This window comes from Macaca fascicularis, chromosome 7 (assembly GCF_037993035.2).
Source record: "Macaca fascicularis isolate 582-1 chromosome 7, T2T-MFA8v1.1".
NCBI classification, from domain to species: Eukaryota; Metazoa; Chordata; class Mammalia; order Primates; family Cercopithecidae; genus Macaca; species Macaca fascicularis.
The window spans coordinates 12,236,012-12,258,601 of NC_088381.1; positions in this window are offsets into that span (position 1 = coordinate 12,236,012).

Consider the following 22,590-nt stretch of genomic DNA (forward strand, 5'->3'; position numbering starts at 1 on the left):
AAAATTTTCCACAAGCCTTCCCGGAGACCAGATAAAAATGCCCTTTTGCTGTTCCCTATCACCTTCCCATTTCCTGTGCACACCTACTTCTTGGACAGCTGCATTTAATGTTAGGTTCATGTCCTGACTCAAAGAACTATGACTTACAAAGAGAGGAAAGTTTTGAAGTGAGAGTTTTTATCTGCACTCTTACACAAGAAAAGTCTTTTTCTTTTGAGCGTTGAGTAAGATGCTGGCAGGTCAGCCTCCAACTGCAGAATGGGAGAATATGATTCACTCTTAAATTTCTTTGCTTGTTTTTGGAGTGAACATTTAAAGAACATTCTTTTCAGAAATGCATTCCCTCCATATGAACAGAAATTAGGAAGAAAAACAATGTTTTACCTTATTCTAAGAGACAAGTTAACAACAGCATCTTTGATGAATGTTCAGAATATCCCTAGCATATTTGACCTTAAAATTTCTGGGATTTTCCATAAGATAATATTGATTCAAGGGGCCTATGTGTTAACATTTTATGTGTTAAAATTTTAGCATTTCCCTGTAACACTTGTCATTTCCAGTTGAATATGTTCTCCAGAGGTAGAAGTTTTTGGAATAATATAAATTCAACCTAGCAACCAAACTATGTGACAGGGTCAGTGTGTTGTGTGGCGAGGGTGGGGGGAACTCTGTTTAGAGCCACTCGAAGTTTTCCAGTTTTCCCTAGCTTAACTGTTATCTTCATTTCTCTTCAGCTGTCTCTTGGGCTTTGATGTTCTGTGTTATATTGCCTCTTGAGTACATCCAGCAGGACCTGAAGTTCATGGTTAATATTAACAAGGTGAACACTCTGTTGGCAAGGCACTCCACAGTAAATTCCTCAAGTCCACAGAGACAAATGGCATTCAAAGGACGGTTCTGTAGATAGAAGGTCAGTTTCTGCTCAGCCACCTAATCAAGCATAGGAAATTATTCAGATATGTGCTTATGTTCTTTAGACCACAACTTGTAAGTAATTTGTGAGGTTCTTCATAACTTTTTCTCATTTATTTGTGGGAAAACTTCTGAAAGACAAGTAAAAAGCATATTTGTCTCTTTTCCGTAGCAGTTAAAGAAATATTGTGGCTCATATGGTGGTTTTATCATTAATAGGATAATCTATTATAAAATTCCACATTAGACTGTAGTTTTTTACATTTTGAAAATACTAGTCATATTTGTGTCTTTTATAACTGATGCAGTGCTTTGTGTACAATAAGTGCTCAGTACATTTTTAAAAAAAACCTTAATAGTACATATTAAGTTTTCTCTGACAGTTTTCCCAGAAGGCTTTCAAAGTGTTTTAACAAAACAGAATGTTACCAAAAACTCCATGAATAATAGATCAATAGTAACCACATTTAACTGGGGAGGAAATTGAGATACAGTATGTCCAAATGATTTCAACAGGACCATAATACAGAAACAAACTAATACATTCTAGATGTATTACGTGGTTTTTACCCAGAACCACGTATAGTTTGACTAATGTAGCCTCATCTGGCATGGCCATATGGATATGCAGGAAAGAAGAGGAGAGAGAGGTGAAAGACATTGAGCAAAACCTAGAATAACTAATCTAATTTAATTATCTTCAGAAATTCAATCCAGGTTTATATTTGGAAGCTACTACAAGATCTGTACCCCATTTCATTTTATAGGATATGCAAAAAAGGGTTAAAACATATTCTGGACCTTCTGAAATTTAATAAACATTGTCTCCAGAAGCCGTCTTCAAATGTGAACCTAATTAGCCAAAGGAGGTAGTGAATTAATGTATCAGAACCATCTAAATACTTACCATTTTATCAGCAGACACCAAGGTCCTAAGGTAAAAGGACTTGGAAAGGTAAATGATGGTGGTGGAAAATGGTGAAGTCAAAAGCACTGGGCACTGTCCAGGAAAAAAGTGCTGAGGGTGGAGATGGGGGGAATGAAAGGGAGGATTCCTGGTCTGAAGAGGTAGCATGGGGATTCTGAGAACCTACCTGGGGAGAGGACACTGAAACAGAGCTCGGCTTCACAATGTAGCCTAGATTTGGTCCTGGGCAGTTTTAACAATGATGATGGAGGATGGATGGGAGGACTGGTACTCAGGATGGGAGGGGGGATGTGATGCTTCAGAGTCTCTGTGACCTTCTTGAAGGAACAGGAAATTAGTGATTCTTCAGAAAACAATCTGTTTGCAAGAACCAAAGTCTCTAAAAGTGTTTTTCTTGACATGTTCACCTGACTACAAACAGTGTGTGTTGATCGACCAGTGAAAATTTTCCATCTTCTAAGAGATGTGCTCCTCTTTTCAAACCTGAACATGATATTAGCAAAATCAATTCTAACCATAACCAGTTCATTTTCCAATCAGATTTACTTAGAAATCTCATTATAAAGCCAAACTTCTTTTGTAAATGTTTTATTTTAAATCATAACACTATACTATTGTATAAGCATATATTTGTTTTACTGATTTTTTAAGCAAACTACCATATTAAATTATACAAATGTGAGAGTGTAAAGGCATGGAATAAAAATATTATTTCAAGTTTTATTTAAAGTGAGATTGCTCTGATAAGTCAATACACTAGGAGCTAGGCTGTACTGGAGACCCCGATGATTACTTCTTTATATTCAATTACTGCATATTTGAGAAGCTGCTAAGAGTAATCTGATTTTAGTTAACTGTTCTTAAATCTGGTTTGAACTTGGCCTTGCTAGTCCTTTGACAGATCTGTGAGGGTGAAAACAATAATGGACTAGTTCGAACTTGCTCTTAATGCTTGGGTTTGGGCAGTTCTAGAATTAGACAGATGTCCAGATGGAATTAATGGGAAAAGATTCAAGCCCAGGATGTGAGTTTTAATTGAAACTCCTTGGTTTTCAGTAAAAGAAAACAACTCAAGCTACTTAAGTAAATATTGAGAATTTATTCTAGGAATATAGAGATATTGATAGGTACCTGAGGGCAGGAGTGTAACTAGTCCTTGGAAAAGACTGAAATAGTCCTAGGAAAGTCAGGAAAGCCAGAAAGTACTCGTTCTCCAACTCTTTCTGCTTCTGGTACACATGGCTGGCGTTCAGGTCTCTGAGGCACTTGATATTCTTCCATTTATTTTATTTTATTTTTTGAGACAGAGTTTCACTCTACTACCCAGGCTGCAGTGCAAAGGTGCAATCATAGCTCGCTGCAATCCGAAACTCCTGGGCTCAAGTGATCCTCCTGCCTCTGCCTCCTGAGTAGCTGAGACTACAGGTGTCCACCACGTCTGGTGGATTTTTTGATTGTAGAGATGAGGGCTCACTATGTTGCCCAGACTGGTCTCGTCTCGAACCCCTGAGCTATAAGTATCCTCCTGCCTTGGCCTCCCAAAGTGCTAGGATTAGAGGTGTGAGCCACTGCACCCAGCCCCGTACTTCCAACTGAATGTAAAAACTAATGGAACTCTGTTATTATTGAATTTCAAATTCCTGGGAGAAGTGGATGACCTTAACATGGATCAGCTTTTCATCCTTGATCAAATCAGGTCTTTGAAGTGGAGTTGAGTAGGGTGAGTGGAGAAGTGAGGTAATGATATACCAGCCAGCTGGGGAGCTACTCCTATGAGCAATTCCAGAGAGGTGAGTCGGTGAGTTGAGCAGACATCTGAGAGTAGTCCTATAGAGTTTGAAATAGGGCTCCCTGAATTGATACAACAGAGTAGGAAACAATGAGAAGACAAGTTAAAAAGAAAAATAAAAATGGCAGTAGAGATAAAAATTGATAAAAATTTTTTATCAACAAGAGTTGGAGTCAGCCACTCTGAAACTTCTGGGCGTATTTCCTCCCCTTTGCCAGTGTGGAAGAGGGAGCACTATGGGAATTTCACCTCCTCCCTAAAGCATTTCCTGACTAGTTATTTCTCACTGATGCCCTTAAACTATAAACCTCTACATTACTTGAAACTTGTACCTCACTGAGCTCTTGCTAGTATACTAGCTTTACTTTTTCTGGTGTTGTGTTATACAGATAAATGATAAAAATATGCATATACATATAGCTCCTTCAGATTAGGCTTCATGTTTTTTGTTACTTTATAGCCCAGCTACTTCCAAGAGTATATGGGGCAGGAATTCATCTGAAGATTGGGCTACTCAGGGCTATATACTCTTTTTCACTCTTCAGCATCTATTATTATTTGCAAAATTAGAAAATTGTGCTGGATGAACTCTCAAATGCCTTCTAGCCTAACAGTCTCTGATCCCATGGTCTAAGATATAAACTATCCCAAGTAATTGTAAAACTTGGTGACAAATCACAGCCATGGGGAGTTTGTGACAATTTTAGCCTGCAGGTGTTGCTGTGGAGTAAGAAGAATTAAGAGATGGTAAGCGACCCAGCAAACAATAGCGATAAAAAAGATGTTTTTAAGGATTCTGTTTACATCCCACATGCGGGAGCAGGTTTCCCCTGCTCCAGCATCTCTCTGTGAAAGGACTGGGGTTGGTTTCCCGAACAGGGCAAAAAGCAGAGGGTGTGTGTTCTCGCCAGCTGGACCTCGATATCTGAAAGGATGTCCTGTTTACATTTGGCACCAGAGCTTAGTGATTGCACTGCCTGAGTGCCCAGAGAATGAGATAAAACTCAAAATAAATTTTCACACAAGTTTAAAAAATAACACTCTGCTGACCCTGTCATCGTACCACCTGGGATTCGTTTACCAAAGGCCTGTGTTTCAAAAGAATGCTTACTAAGGAGGGTGAGGCCGTGGCATCCACGGAATGCATTTTTTTTTTTTTTTGGTGGCTAGGAGGATTTTCTTCATCCGTTCTCTTTCTCTTCCCCTTATTTCCTTATTTTTTGTTCCCCAACACCCATCTTTTTTTTTTTTTTTTGAACATAGAGAAAAGGGAGAGGCAGAAGCTTGGCTGACAGCCAGACTCATTTCATGAAGTGACCTGTGTAGGTAACTGAACACTACACCATATACTAAGCATTCCATATAAAGAAAATTAACCAAGTCTATTTTAAAACCTGAAAAGTTTATTTTTTCTGTTTTTAAAGAAATAGTTTCACGTAAGAGGAGGTGTAGGATGTGGTGGCAAGGATCCAGGACAAAGAATAGAAAGGAATGAGAAACTGGAAAATAAAATTTACAGGTGAAAAATCATCATGGGAGACAAAAACTCTTAAACACCAGTTTGTTAGTCTCGGCACCTGGAGTGCTGTGCGAGTTGGACTACTGGTTCACTGCAGATTTTTGTTAAGCAAACATTCTCTTATGATGCCCTACTCAAAGGCCTCTTGTCCTTTCTGGCAGCTCGCCTCTCTGACCGCCTGAACTGGTTACAGTTAGCACTAACTATTGTCATCTTTTATTGCTGGCTACCATTCTGCCTTAAATTCTTCCAGGCATGAAATGTATAGGGAACTATATATAAGGAGATGGCTTCAAGTGTGTAAAGTGTCTCCCCAATGAAATTGGAAGTTTCCTCAAGGTAAGTCACCGCAGAATTCCATTTTTTAGGCGTTATAGTACCTACCCAGAAATTAATCAAGCAAGACCAAAACAACATAGAAGTTTCTAACTTTTTAGTCTTCCCCCACCCCCCAACATTTGTACATTTTATGATTTCTTTGTTTATTCTACACTGCATGTACAAAACAAGATTTGAGTACCAAATTGTGTGTATTTGAGGATGCCAACATTGCTTTTGCAATAAGTGGAACCAGAATTAGCAATTGAATAGCGAAGTAAATGAAGACCAGGTACTCATAACCCACCATTTATCATGGGTTTGCCAGACAACTGCGTTTATTTCACTCTACGTGTGAGAGAACATGCCTAGCAATCAGGTCAGCACTATGAACATTGCACTGTATTTATCTTTAGTCCCTAAACATTGTGTGTAAGCAAGGAAGTGAGATGGAGTAATAAAAAACCATTATAGAGTTCTGAAAGCCCTCAATTTCATATTTACATCTTGGAACCAGCTCATTCTGACTTCATAACTCCTTAATTAGAGGCACAGTCGTTTTCTTTTCTGTAGGGCATTTTTTTCACCCTCACAATACAAGCATACATTTGGTAACTAATACCAGCAATTAGCCTCATCTGCTATGTAAATGAGTGTAATTGCAATTAAATACTTTAGTAGGCCCAAAGGGAAAACATGCAATCATTACAAAGTAGGAGAGCATGGTTAAGGGACATTTCAAAGTGGTAGCAGAAGTGCTTTTCCCTGTGGTGTCAGGAGCCTTTTCTATGGTGAATTATTTCACTGGGAGCCCTGGAACTTGACTTGCATTTCTTGTTCTATTTTCCTACAGCGATAAGAAGAAAACTGTCCTTTTCAGCATTTCTAAGGGTTGATTGGTTTTGGTAACAATTGGTTTGGAAAATTGATTGCTCTTCAGTGTAGATCCAGGGCTTAAAAATGTTAACTTTCAGCTATGTTTGGTGTACAAGTTGGAGAAACAACACTATTCGCCAAAAAGATATTTTTTAGTATCAATAATTGCTGATTAGTAGATCTTGAGGTTGAGAACTGTTGGAAGAACATAACACACATGAGACAGAGAGATGCCCTACTAGGGAGTCAAGCCGTACTGGTCCTGTTACCAGAAAGGGCTCCGGATCTAGACCCCAAGAGAGGGTTCTTGGATCTTGTGCAAGAAAGAATTCGAGGTGAGTCCATAAAGTGAAAGCAAGTTTATTAAGAAAGAAAAGGAATAAAAGAATGGCTACCCCATAGGCAGAACAGTGGCATAGGCTGCTGCTTGCCCATTTTTATGGTTGTTTCTTGATGATATGCTAAACAAGGGGTGGATTATTCATGAGTTTTCTGGGAAGGGGATGGCAATTCCTGGAACTGAGGGTTTCTCCCCTTGTTATGCCATATAGGGTAACTTCCTGATGTTGCCATGGCATTTGTAAACTATCATGGCACTGTTGGGAGGGTAGCAATGAGGATGACCAGAGGTCACTCTCATTGCCATCTTGGTTATGGTAGGTTTTAGCCAGCTTCTTTACTGCAACCTGTTTTATCAGCAAGGTCTTTATGACCTGTACCTTGTGCTGACCTCCTATCTCATCCTGTGACTTAGAATGCCTAATCATCTGGAAATGCAGCCCCATAGGTTTCAGCCTCATTTTATCCAGCCCCTATTCAAGATGGAGCTGTTCTGGTGCTCTGGTTCAAAGGCCTCTGACAGTACTGGTCGGTGGCATATAGTAGCTTTAAGCTCAGACTTTGGAGCTAGCCCTCAATAGCTGCATGTACTTGGGCAGGTCATGTACCTATTTTCCCCATTTGTAAAATGGGAAGGCATAGTATATATCTCTTAGTGTTGCTTTAAGGATGAATTTTATTTATGCACATGAAGCATTGAGAATACAGTCTGGCAAAAAGTAAATACTTGATAAATGTACGTTGAAAGAGCTCTACACCTTTCATTTCTTCATGCAAATTTCGTCTCTGAATAATCTAAACTTCAAAGCAATGTACCTAAATAGAATCCTTTTGGTATCTAGGAAGCTTACTATAGATTATGCCTTAAGACTTCTTCAAGGAGCATGTTCCCCATGACATTCACTATTATAGACATACATTTACCTAGGCGTAAGTCACATTGTAATGCAGGAACTTCTTACTGAGAATCCAGGTAAAACTGATTCGTTTTTATCAATGGATAGTGAATATGTAACAAATCAGTTTTCTTCTTTGCCTTGGCTGCTAGGAATCTCAGAGGTAAACTTGTAGCCAACATATCTCTAGTAATCTATACAGGACTCTAGCGCATTAGGGATAATATCACAGGTTTTTGTTTCTACTTCTTTTCATAAACAACCATTTCCTTATTTGTAAAAAATACTGTGCTGTATGCATCTTGTGAATCCCCTCACATACTCTTATGTAAATGTGTCTCATTGAGTGAGTCACTTTGCCTCTTTGAGACAGAGTTCCTTCATCTGTAAAATGTAAAGTTAGGTCTGTGACCTTTACAATTTCTTCCAGCTTCATAAATAAGTTTTTGTTGTTGTTGAAAATGATAGCCTGGTTTAATGAAGGGAAGAATTGTCAGAAAACAAATGATGCATAATCTCATTATCAGAGCCAAAGGATATAGAAGAATCTTTCAGACCTCCTCACTTTGGTTATTTCTACTTTTTCTTTCACTGTATATTACCCCAAATACTTTCGGCCAATATAAGCATTTAAAGACATGATCATGAATATTGGTTCCTTCCCAGCAGTGAATGAAAAGGCAGAAGGCTTAGTTTTTGGCAGTGGAGGTGGGCAAAGCGTTTTAGTGGTTTCCCCATAGTTTCTCCTATATCCTATTCAAGGAATAGGGAACAGTGGAACCTCCAAGAATGAAGATAATAAGGAAAGACCATAAACCTCTTTTGCCACTTTTGATAGAAGGGAAAAATCTAGAGTTCTTATTTTCCTCTCTTGTTCACCTACCACGTAGGAGTTAGAAGGGGAGCTTCAAAGGCTTAGCACTGTCCACCCTATTGAGCTATGTTATCGGAGAGAAGGCTGCCAGATGTTTAGCAATCAAACTTGGTGCAGAACATAACTTTAATGGAAAACAGAAGGGCGTTCTGTTTGCCTCTCACTGTGCTATCTATCTGAGAGACTTTCAGGAGCCCCCTTTCCTTACCTTCTTTGAAAAGCATATGTATGCTTTCTGAAGTGCTATAATTTGACCCAATTGATACAATAATAAGATTAATCTTTACATACACTCCTGAAACAAGTAACTTTGAATCCTTGGGGATGAAGTTTATAAAGCCTGCATTTTCTAGAGTTAAAAACCACCTTGAGAGCAATTAATCAAACACAAATAGGAACATTTGGTATTAAAACTGCCCCAAATGAGTCAAATCCTGTTTTCTCTGTTTATAGCTGGTCAGTTCCCATGGGACCTCAGATTCAATGTTATTATTATTATTTTTTCTTTTTGTAAAAGTGTAGTAACTTTCTAATGGGATAAGGGGGTTAAGTGTGTAGGAAATATATTTCTTAGGAAAAAAGGCAAATTTAATTATCTCTTCATTAAGATGACTTTAAAAAAAAAAGAAATACCCATTCTTTTTAGACAAGATTGAAAAAGAGATGGTTTTGATAGAAGATCACTTTGGACCACTTTGACAATGAGGGAGAAACCATCTCAAGCTCTAAGATATCTCAAATGATTAAGGCGTAAAGGCTTCTCATGGCTCCAGAGAACAGAGGTGTTTATTCAAAACATGTATTTGCTTAAGGTGGCACTGGCTTATTTTTAAAGAGTTTGTTCCATACCCAAAACTTTATTCTTACAAACTTATCTCATGGTAAAGTGCTCATCTGTGGGTTGTAAAGATCCCTACGACATCTAGCTCCAGTGGGGCCATGAATAAGGGTAATGAAAGTTTGATTTTAGTGGCTACTTCCTCTAGAAGCTATCCATGCTGACCCTCTCTTAAAAAAAAAATAACAACAAAAAGATAAAATACAGTTAATGGAAATTCAAATGTAAAATAAATTTGTAGACTTTCTGTTTCTTTTTATTTTGTTAAAATTTAATTTTCAATTCTAGTGAAGCCAGAAAATAGAAATTCTGATATAATTGCAGTTAGTAGAACAGTTTGGTTGAGTTAATGTTATGCTATTATTTGAGACATAGTTTCCAGCCTCATCTTAGGTCTTTTGATGCTATCTTTCATCACCCGGCCTTTCTTATTTTCCATTAAATTTCCAGTGTCTGGTATGTAGAGGATACTCAAAAATAGGCCATGGATTTGGGGTTGGCGGCTACACAATTATCTATTGGGAAGTTTTCTTTCCCGGCCCTGCAAGCATCCTCTGCATGCCCACACTTGATTGACAAATGGTGTTTAGAAAGGGAAATTGTTCAGAAGGTAATAAAAATATCTTTGTTTATAGTCTGACCACAAAACAAAGTGAGAAAACTCTAGGCCCAATTTCTAGTTCTCTGGTCCAGAGACAGTGCCGAGCCTCACTTGGTTTCCAGTGTGCCCTTCACGAGGCAAGTTTAGGCTCTTGAGAGGAGGCTCACTATCCACATGATTTGGGTCTCCCTTCCTCTCCATTTCCTTTGATAACAATGCATTTCCCTTGATCCATGGACTGCAAGGGCCCTTAGAACAGGAGCAGGATCTGGGTAAATAAACCTTGGCCTGATCTCTTTTCCCAAATTCATGGCCATGTTCCCAATTAAACAAAAGATCCTACATCGGATTCCAGTGGGTATCCCCTATTTTAGACACTCAAAGAAGGACTTAAATTTGGGGGGTAATGTTTAATATTAAATATGTTTGCTGCTTTTGAATGATTACTTTCAAATATTATACCTGCTTACTTTTCTTACTCATGTGAAAAATCATGGCAAATTCCTGAAGTCAGTTATATTTTAAAAGAGAAGCAACTTATAAGGTGGATTTGGGGGGTTGGGAAGAAAGATTGGAATCATGTTTGTTTCATTTTAAGAAGATATGTGTGTATATTTTAAATCATTTTAGGAAAAAAATGAGTCTAGGATGCTATGAAAATGAGTTAATAGAGCTGATCACTAAAGTGAGATTTTGTCTGATGAAAGAATATATTTTGAATCACCTCATCAACTATATACTCTGAGATATGTTAGTTTATAGGGTATACTTTTATTTTTGTAGAAACAGTTTACATGTCTGAAAGTCTGAATTAATTTATGACTGCTGCTGAGGCATTTCCTATTTATCAAGCATAGAAACCAAGACCAAACATAGAAAAAGAGAAAAATTTTACAAAATTTATAAAAAAATTCTAAGTATACAAACCATGCCTTTAGGATTACAAACACACATCTTGTTTCTTCATTTGCTTTTTTGGCTACTATAACAGAAATGCTTGATGTATGGCTACCAGGAAACTGGAGGTAAACCAAACTGGAATTTGAGAACTTAGGGACACAGCCAACTGAAATATCACTTTTCATGAATTTTAGTGGCCCACAGAAAGTGTGGGTGAAGAGTATAAACTCATCACCAGTATAATAAAAGAAAATTGAAAGTATCTTCCTCACTGAAGAGCAGGAAGCATTATGTTTGTGCTCCAAACCAATAGAAACAGATATTCAGTATTGAAAAGAAAGGAGGTTGGGGTAATAGTGCTGACAGAGTCAACGCAGAGTAGAAGGTCTTTTTGTGTAGTAGCTCACCAAAAGGGTGATTCTCAAAGATCATGTCTGACCCAAAGAACAATTAAAAGGTTAAAGCAAAGCAATACATACAAATATTTCATTTGTTATTGCCCTCCTATCCTACCATTCTTCAACAATTCAGTAGTTGCTACTTGAATGCCCACTGTGTGCACATTATCATAGGGAATCACAGAGCTTGTCTTTAAGATCTGTTGCCTCCAGAGACCTTTTCTGATGTTTATGAAAGGCCTTTGCTGTTCCTGGAATACATTTGTTCAATGAATGAGTGGAAAAAATAATGCAAAGATCTGTAACATGAAGTCTCTGCCACAAGGAGCCTATTGATTGTAAAAGCATTCATAGAGTGCTTCAGAGTTCACAAAATCTATTGACCTACATTATTATCTATAGTAGTCAGTGGTTCCAACTCTGATTTGTATTGGAACCACCTGGGCAGGCTACTTGTTTTTTAATGTATAGATGCTTGCAACCCAACCTGCCTTTGGAAATAGAATCTTGTTGGGAAGTGGGAGAGAATGTGGAGGAAACGGGGAGCAGCATTCCTCAAATGATTCTGGCGTCTGGTCATATTGTGACGGACAATGTCATAGTGAAGAGAACATACTGCTGGCTCTGAAATCAGAGTGGATTTGAAACCAGCCTCTAGCCATTTCTAGTTTTTTAACTTTAAGATTAATCACCCTAAGCCTCAGTTTTCTCCTCCATAAAATGGGGAGAATAACAATAGCTAACAACAGCAATAACTAGTCCTTATAGAACTGTTGGCGGGGCGTTCAAGGAGCTGATCCACATAAAGGGCCTATCTTAGGGCTTGTGCTGACTAGGCACACAGTAAAAGTAAACTTTATTAGCAATTGCTAACTATTAGGGCCTGTGACTTATTTCATTTTTAGTAGTAGACCTAGACCAAATAACCACATTCCTTGTCTCTTCTGGGAGAGGCCGTCCTGTCATTTTCTCTCATCTGTTCAGCCACAAGATGGTTAGGGAAGCTCACTCCTCCTGAATTCCAGCCAGTACCAACTAGACCTTTGGTAAGGTCAGGATAGAAGAGACTGTGGCATTTCTAATCCCCCTGGACTTCCCTCTAGAATGAACATGCTTATGTTGTTTCAGGATTTCCACTTAGGCCTTGCCTGGAAACCAGAAGTTAAAGTTATCTAAAAGTGATAAGCTCAGGAACTACATGAAGCGTTGATTTGAATCAGTTTCCAAGGTCACCAAAGGTTCAGAAGCTGAGAAAGAGATGGCAGTTTAAGGGTTAGTGGGAGAGGGTCCAGCATTTTACCCACAGGAGAAAATTTTTTTGTAGAAAGAAAAACAAGTTTTTACTGAAGTAAATGGCCAAGAAAGTAGGTAAAGTTAAATTAATGATAAACTATCATTTCAGTCTCTAAGATAAACAAAATAAGCAGCTGTAATAGCATGAAGTTTATCAGAGTGTGATAGGAAGGTCAGGCATGACAAATTGAGAGACTGGGACATTGAGCTGGCGCATGACAATTATGTAACTCACATTGCTGCTAAATTTAAACACAAGCAGCCTTCTCTGGAGGTGTGTGGGTGGAGAGGTGAAGGGGCAGATTGAAAACAATGGCCTTTATTTTCATAAGGTACTTTAATTTTAGGCCAGCATTGGATGTGAACTTTCAGCTAACTGTACTTTTTGGTAGTTCTGTATTTTTTGAACTGAGGTTACCCTTAGCCCCATGAAACCCCCTGTTTTTCTGTCAAACTACTATATCGAGTGCAGTTTTCTCTGGCCTCCCTGGAAGTGGAAATGTCTGGGCCTTTCCCCTGCAGAACGCAAAACATAAACAGAAGGGCATTAAAATGGAAACAGGATCTTGGTTCTCACTGTTTCACCAGGCTCCTTAGCACTGACCTCTGACCCTCATTTAAGATCCCATGGAAAGTCTGGGCATCTGGGGTGTGTAGCTCACTGTGGGAATTTTTTTGTTGTTATGGTTGTTGTTTTCCTCCTCCTGGATTATTTTGGCTTAACCTGAGGCTATGATGTAAAATAAGCCACTTTCAAGAGCTTTCCCTGACCTTGTTTGGGGATAAGGTTAGAAGATGGGATTTGACTACTGGCACTGTCAATTCAAGAATCCATTTTCAAGTTGTTATCTAAAATTCATGTGAGAAAATAAAAAATAGCATTTCTTCCATTCTATGACACTGATGACAGGTACATTTTGATTTTTGAAAACCCATGTAGAATTGTTGAGGATATTGAGTCTTCATGATTTTTTACTCGCATGTTACTTTTTAAAAAAGTAGGCCTCCAGATCAGATAACGTCTTCCACATTTTCTTGAGCTACGCTGTATGACATTATACTCTCACTAAAGAAGTCACCTTTCCTGATCAGTCTATGGGAAAGACCTCAGAGAAGTTAGTTTTTCTTTGAAGGAATTCTATGTGTTCTTCTTGAACAGTCTAAGAGGCTAAAGTCCAGAAATATAATTGGAAGGCAATTTTATTTATATTTATTTATTTATTTTTTAGGCTGTCTCATCCTGTCACCCAGGCTAGAGTGCAGTGACACGATGTCGGCTCACTGCAACCTCCACCTCCTGGGTTCAAGTAATTCTCCTGCCTCAGCTTCCTGAGTAGCTGGGGTTACAGGCATGTGCCACCATGCCTGGCCAGTTTTTGTACTTTCAGTAGAGTTGAAATTTTGCCATGTTGGCCAGGCTGGTCTCAAACTCCCGGCCTCAGGTGATCCGCCTGCCTCAGCCTCCCAAAGTGTGCAGATTACAGACATGAACCACCATGACCAATCTGGAAGGCAATTTTAAATATTCTTATTGAGTAGCTAATTTATATGTACATTTAGGAATAATTAGTAGAGGATGTAGAAAATTTTCAACAAAAGCATGAGAGCAGTCCTCCATGATGAGGTGGAGTAATCCTCCCCTCCTTGGTTGGATTGCATTGCATGTCTTAGGGAGAGAGTCTTCTGTTTCACAAGGGCTGAGTCTCGTTTTCAGCCTTTCTCATCCATAGTGGACTTTCTCATGGCTCAGTTCCAGTTAATATAGAAAAGAGTAAGTGTTGTGAAAATTTTGTACTCAAAGGCTGAAAAGTTTTCTTACAAATATTTTGAATTTTTTAAAAGAGAATCTTAACAGCAGCAAATAATTCATCTTTATGAATTCATCTTTTTTCCCTCATGAGAATTCAATGTGCTGTATGAAGAACATATGAAATTCTTATTTTGAGTGGAAGTACTGAGACTTGGCTGGATAAGTGACTTGCCTAAGGTCACTCAGCAAGTCTCACAGCATATAACACTCAGCATATAATTCTCAGCCTCTAGTGCTGTACTGTTGTATCTATAATAAAAAGAGAAAGGAAAACCTTTTTGTACTTCTGCAAAGAAAAAGGAACAGCTAGGAATGCACATGTGTGTCCTTTTAAACTCTCTACATGAAAATCCATCTTTTCCAGGAAGCCCTCTCTTACTGGATATACATATGTGGGAGATTCTAAAATCTTTCTAATAAGTGTCTGTTTTTGCTTTAATTTTATTTTAGGACTTATGGTTCTAGAAAGCAGATATATATTTGATCTCTGCAGTACTAAAGCTATAGTTATTTATTAGACAAATGTCTGGAGGAGAAGCAAGGGAGAATATATGACTGCGAGACTAAACAGGCCACTGAAGGAAGCCGTGAAATAGGTCCTTGCTGTACCATACCACTATTTTTCTCTGAAAATACCTTTACCCCTTGCGCTCTGCTATTCTAGGCCTAGGACCTTTTAAAAGTTTCTTCCTCAACAATGTCTCCTTTATTGATACAGTTTAGTCATCTACCAACACCTACATAACTTCATTTGGCTTGATATTTTTTTCTAAGCATTCTTTATCTTGTTCATGTGTCTGCTCAGTACTTTCAATTCAATGATATATCTTTTTTCATTAATTTTTTTTGAAATTCCACAAGACTAAACATACCGTTCCACACAGAGCAGATAGTCAATATGAATTTGTTGATTGATTGTAATATGATATAAATCATGGGCACAATAAATTACTTGGCTACATACAGAATTCTTACAACTCTCTCTTCTGTGTGGAGATGGGATAGAACCAGAAGGGTATGTCTGTGTAGGCCACATGTCCCGGTTCAGGGAGTCCCACATGAGGAACATGGTCTTACATGGTAAAATTGAGTTACCTTTAGTAATAGCAGCAACTTATATATGTATAGCTCCTGGGATTTCAAATATATTTTATACCTATTAAGTCACTTGATTTGGGAGTCAATATATATTAACTTCATGTTATGACTGAGGAAACTCATAGGAATTTGGTGATTGTTCTTGTTTGCATCTTGCACGTAGTTGAATCTCAAAACCAGTATTTTGTTTGTTTTTTCTTTAACCTCTTGGTCTGATGCTCTTTCTAACCCGCCAGGCTGCTTCCTTCATTCCTTAAAGCTAACACTGCAGTGGTCAGTTTGTGAATCATCTTGGAATACCATCCCTGCCTTAATTGATATTTGCAAATACTCTGAACAAAGAGAGCCCCACCACTACTATATGCCCTGCATCTCCTGGCATAATAAACTTGTATCCTGAAATAAGTCTTAAAGAACCACACGTAGCTCAAACGTTGTACTCTGAACATATTGAGCTCTTGTGCATCATTTGCCCAGCATGAACCAAAAGGAAGTTTAGTGTAAGCTTCTGGGCCAACTGACCTACCAGAAGGAAGATTATAACATACTTTTCCTTTTTCTCGGAATTGGGAGGGTACATTTAGTAGCAACTTTCTGAAGGAGCAGAAAGTCCAATATCTATGAAATTGTCAAAAATGATTAGCTAGTAATACAAAATAGTCATTACCATAATGTGTTTTCAGAGCAACATGCAATAATAAGGTATTTTTTAAAAACTCTTTAAGCCACATGGAATTCTTGGTGGGCTAACTTCTCATCTACCCTCAATGGCACCACCTCCGCCATACCATTTGTGGTACTTCCTGTTTTGTTTTGTTTTTAAGGGTTGGTTTAATTTCAGCTAGGTTAGACTTCATAGTCTCAAATTTCTTAGGGAGCAAGATCTGACTTAGATCCTTCCATTGAGCCCTGTTACATGCCTACTCTTCGCTGTACAGATCCAGTCTTGCAGATTTAGTGGAGATCATTACCAACCATAAATTTTATGTGCATTAAAGGTAGTTTTCCTCTCTTGTAATCATTATTAATATTTGATGGCCAAGGTATTATTCTTTATCGATAATTTTATAGATCATAGTTAATTTAGAATGAAAAAAATCAGAACTGTAATGCAAAGTAGTGCAGCTCCACTTTAAAAAGTGACCTTGTCAAAGAGGTGCATTTTTACTTCAATTAAATTCAAAGTCAGTCAGTCCCATAGGTAATGTTAGCAATTATAAGAATACTTTGCAAAAGTAGTTAAAAAACACTCAGAGAACTTTTATGTGATGCTAGTTTTTAAAGCAAGAATGACTTTCTTCCAAAACTTCAATTCTTTATGAGATCATTTTGGAGTGTACTGTTACATAAAACATGAGGTCAGTAACTAAGGCTAATTAAATTTTAGTAGGAGCAAAAGTCACCAAAAGGTTTTTGCATTCATCCTACCAATTCTAAAACAGTGATACAATACACCATTAATAGCCTTAGAATTGCTAATTATTTCAACATGAATAGCGATATCAACGCTGTCAGCTTAATTTAATACACTCAGGAGAATTCCTGCAGAATGCATGATTTCTCTATTATTTCCTGGTTTTCACAACCATTAAAAGCTATAAATTCTCTTTCTTCAGAAAGAGAGAGAGATTAGTAGTCTAGAGTCTTCTCACTTTTTTGAGAATTTTAAAGTTGTTATTTTTAAAATAAATGGGAAGTAAAAACAGAATAGAAATTAAAGAATGAGAGTACCCCAGGCTTTATTCTGTGATCTAGTATGAGGTAAATGTTCATAACTCCAAAAGAATTAAAACACTCATGCCTTCCATTAGTTCCAATGGAGTTCCCACTCAGGGAATAACCTTAGACTTGGGGTTGAAAGTGTCTTTTTTTTCTGGAGGGAAACTAAAATTAAAGCCTGGAGGAGTGAAAGTTATAAAAAGTTGATTAAATAAACAAGAAGGTTTTATTTATTAGAAACTTTCGTAAGTTAAAAGGAAGAAGTGAGTCACTCATTTCATAACGTACACTATTTAGAAGACAATAGGAAGCAACCACAGTTTTTTTTCATGGAAGAAAGATGAGTTAAAATGGATTCTACAAAACATTAATTTGATAGTAGCAAACTAAAAACTACTGGTTTAGACTCTAAAATCATGGACTCTGAGAGTTAGTCAAAACCTTCAAGATCGTCTAAGTTTCTAATGGATATATTTCCTCCACAACATCCCTTATTGACCAATCTTGGTTTGCATATCTCTAGTGAAACTTAGCACCTCATTTTCAGAATATTCTAATTGTTCGAAAATTTTCTTCACACCAAATACTGTCATCCTTGAATATTCACTCATTTGCTGGTTTAGTGTCTCTGTAATGTGGTCCTTGACATGCTTTTAGGTGCCAAATAGGAAAGCATCTTTTAATTTTAACGGTGGTATATATTTCAACATACATTCACAAATATACTAGTGATCCCAACTCATGATTTCACAGATGATGATTGCTAAGAATGAAGTTAAGTAGAAAAAAGTGAGTCCATGTAAAGCTCAGTTGAGAAAACCATTACATAAATGTTAAAATGTATGTGAATATGAATATGGCTGAAGCCGTGAAGGTGATTACATAAAAGGCCAAGCATGAAAAATAGTCCTGTAGGTCTACAGTGTGGGCACCAGAGCAGACACCATACTCCTGCCTAATGGTGGAAGAGCTGTGCTGTCATGAGATTAGTCAGGAAGAGTAAATGAACCGAGACCAGGAGGAGAGGTAGAAAGCTGCTGTCATAAAGGAACAGGCATAGTGATGGCTTGCACTACAGTGGAGGCAGCAGAAATGTTGAGAAAGAAGTCTATCAGTGAGGTCATGGAAAGAACACTGTCCTGCATGTCAGAGGACTTAGATGTTGGTCCAACCTCTCTTCCAATTAAACCTCCCCTTATTCCTACAGGTCTCAGTTTGCTTCATCGGTGGAATGGAGATGGTTTCCTGTGTGAGCATGAAAATTTCTCCCAGCTCTGAAGACCTTTGATTTCGTAAGAATCATTGTGAAGGTGTGGGCTTGGCAAATGGATGGAAAGATGAGCAATGGGAAAGGAAAGAATTGAAGAGGACTGTGAGGTTTGAAGAATGGGTAACTAGCATCATTCACAGAAATGAGAGGGACAAGGGGTGAGAATAATCGGGAATCAGTGGGTGAAGAAAGACTGGTTTGGATCTGTTGCAATGGAGAGGCCAATGACATTTCTTTGTGATGTCTAACTGGTCTGTGGACAGAGAAAAAGGTGAAACTTTGTTTACTTGTCTGTAAAATAGGAATGAAGTGATATATAGAGATGTGGGGATCGCTTACATAGAGATAGCAGGTGAAACCATGGAAGTGACAAAAACTCTCGGTAAGGAAAGGGAGGATAAAAAATGCAGTTAAGGGAGATAACATTTGTTGTGAAGCTACTACGTGCTATGCACATTATCTATTTTATCTCATTTAAACCTCACAAAAATCTTGTGGACTATGGGTAATTCCCTCCATTTTATGTGTTAGAAAAAAATGATGCTCAGCAAGGTCCCAGATTGCATAAGAATTAACATATTGCTCAGATTTGAACCAGTCTCTCTGACTCCAAAATCTACATGGCGCTGGTCCAATGTGAAACATTGACAATGAGAAGGGATGAGGACACAGCCTAGGAGTTCTCAGAAGGGTGGAAGAAGAACCCTTGAAATTTTGATAGTGCGAGGTCAGTTCAGCCAAAGCTGGACAGAGGGGAAGGAGGGAAAATCATATTCAAAATTGCAGAGAAGTCAAGGGGAATAAGAACTATAAAAAAATTGGGTCAGTGGGGGGATTGAAGGAGGCCAGTTATGCCACCTCAGAGGTTTCTAATATATTGATTGGGGTGAACCTGAGAAGGAAGGGTGCAGATTATGAAAATGGTAATTATAATACTAAATATATACTGAGCACTTAATATATGCCAGACACTTTTCTTAGTGACTGATATGTATTAACTTTTAATCCCAACAACAACTGGCTTATTGAATGGTTTAGGCTCAGTAGGGTTCAAGGCAGGAAACAGTTTTATCCTCTCCTGATACAGCTTTTCAGTCACATCCCATCATTTCTCCATGACTACTTCTGGATGATATGTTGGGCAAATCTCCTAACATTTTTTGATCCTTTTCAGGTACTGTATTAGAAACTAACATCCATACATTAATATAATGGATGCCATTTTGTAGCAAAAAATGATGTTCTTTATATAGTGACATAAAATACTAAAGGGGAAAAAGAGCAGGAGAGTGAATACCATAAACTATATGTAATAAAAAAGAAAGCATATATATTCATATTTAATTATGTATGCACTAAATATCACTTGGAATATCACCAAGGAAGAAATACAAATATTTGCTGATGGGAAGGAGAAGTTATTGGCTGGAATAACTATAGAGGGAGGGAAACTTTTCACAGAATATCTTTTTAGTCTCCTTGACTTTTAATCTATGTGAATGTATTACTATTGATCTCAGTCGGCTATTGCTACAATAATGTTGTACAACAACCATCCTCAAACTCAGGCAATATGCTTTGTTTCTCATGCTCATGGGCAAGTGGTTCGGCTGAGTGGCTCTGCATCAGGCTGCAGTTGTTCAGGTTGCCTGTAGTAGTTTGCAAGGGACTGAATATTTGTGTCACCCCCTCCACTACTCAGATGTTGAAAGCCTAACCTTCAATGTGGTGCTATTAAGAGGTGAGGCCTTTGGGAGGCAATTAAGTCACGAAGGTGGCGCCTTCATGAATGAGTAAAGGGGACCCTAAAGAGCTCACCCTCTTTTGCCCATGTGAGGATACAATGAGAAGATGACAGTTTGCCACCTGGAAGAGGACCCTGATTATAAGGGCACCCTGATCCCAGATTTCAAGCCTCTAGAAAAGCGAGAACTAAATTTCCATTGTTTATAAACCACCCAGTCTAAGCTATTTTGTTATTGCAGGCCAAACTAACTAAGATATAGCTCTACTCCATTTGTCTCATTATGAGGTCCCAGCTGGAGGGGCAGTCTTTCTGGGGCATGTTCTTCTCTTAGTGAAGTCAGGAATTTCCAGAGGGTGACAGAAAACACTCATGCTTTCAACTGCAGGCCTGGGCTTGGAATGTTCACATACTCACTTCCAACCCAATGCTTAAATAAGCAAGGCAGCATACTCCTCCAGAGTTAAAGGGGCGTGAGTCATTGCTGAACAATGGTCTACCTGCCTCTTTAAAAAGTATTTTAAGTCCACTTGAGCCTAAGATCAAAATTGTAATCTCTCATCCAATCTCAGACTTCTCCCTTCCCCACTGTGGCTCAGCAGATCAGGCTTGACCCATATTTAGAAATTTATGGTAGGCGTCGGGGGTGGTGGTTCATGCCTGTAATCCCAGCACTTTGGGAAGCTGAAGTAGGTGGCTCACCTGAGGTCAGGAGTTCAAGACCAGCCTGGCCAACATGGCAAAACCCTGTCTCTACTAAAAATACAAAAATTAACTGGGTGTGGTGGTGCACGCCTATAGTCCCAGTTACTCAGGAGGCTGAGCAGGAGAATCACTTGAACCAGGGAGGCAGAGGTTGCAGTGGGCAGAGATTACAGCCACTGCACTCCAGCCTGGGCAACAGAGCAAGACTGTCTAAAAAACAAAAAACAAAAAACAAAAAACAAAAAAAAAGAAAGGGAAAAAAAAAAGAAGTTTATGGTAGGGAATGGGACTATGCTAAGTTTCTTTTCTTCTCTCCCTCCTTCCCTCCTTTCCTTCCCCACTTATTTTTCTTTCTTCACTTTTCCTACTTTCTAACTTTCAGATACTACTAAAATTTCTGGCTTCTTAAAAGTTGGGTATAAGAAAGAGGTATAATGAGAAGGGAAGAGCTATTTCTTTTTTAAAAAAATATTGCTTTAAAAATTTTTTACTTTAAGTTCTGGGGTACATGTATAGAACATGCAGATTTGTTACATAGGTATACATTTGCCATGGTGGTTTGCTTTACCTATCAACTCGTCATCTAGGTTTCAAGCCCTGCATGCATTAGGTGTTTGTCCTAATGTTCTCCCTCCCCTTGCTCCGCACCCCATGACAGGCCTCAGTGTGTGTTGTTCACCTCCCTGTGTCCATGTATTCTCATTGTTCAACTCAAACTTAAGAGTGACAACATGTGGTGTTTGGTTTTCTGTTCCTGTGTTAGTTTGCTGAGGATGATGGCATCTAGCTTCATCCATGTCCCTGCAAAGGACATGATCTCATTCTTTTTATGGCTGCATAGTATTCCATGGTATATGTGTACCACATTTTCTTTTTTCAGTCTGTCATTGATGGTCTGGGTTGCCATGTCTTTGCTATTGTAAATACTGCTGCAATAAACATACATGTGCATGTGTCTTTATAGTAGAATGATTTATATTCCTTTGGGTATATACCCAGTAATGGGATTTCTGGGTCAAATGGTATTTCTGATTCTAGATCCCTGAGGAATCACCACACTGTCCTCCACAATGGTTGAACCAATCTACATTCCCATCAACAGTGCCAAAGTGTTTCTAATTCTTCACAGCCTCATCAGCATCTATTGTTCTTGATTTTTTAATAATCACCATTCTGACTGGTGTGACATGGTATCTCATTGTGGTTTTGATTTGCATTTCTTTAAAGATCACTGATGATGACCTTTTTTTCCATATGTTTGTTGGCCACAGAAATGTCTTATTTTGAGAAGTGTCTGTCCATATCCTTTGCCCACTTTTTGATGGGGTTGTTTTTTTCTTGTAAATTTGTTTAAGTTTCTTGTAGGTTCTGGATATTAGACCTTTGTCAGATGGGTAGATTGTAAAAATTTCCTCCCATTCAGTGGGTTGTCTGTTCACTCTGGTGCTAGTTTCTTCTGCTGTGCAGAAACTCTTTAGTTTAATTAGATCCCATTTGTCATTTTTGGCTTTTGTTGCAATTGCTTTTGGTGCTTTCGTCATGAAGTCTTTGCCCATGCCTATGTCCTGAATGGTATTGCCTAGGTTGTCTTCTAGGATTTTTATGGTTTTGGGTTTTACATTTAAGTCTTTAATCCGTCTTGAGTTAATTTTTGTATAAGGTATAAGGAAGGAGTCCAGTTTCAGTTTTCTGCGTATGGCTTGCCAGTTTTCCCAACACCATTTATTAAATAGGGAATCTTTTCCCCATTGCTTGTTTCT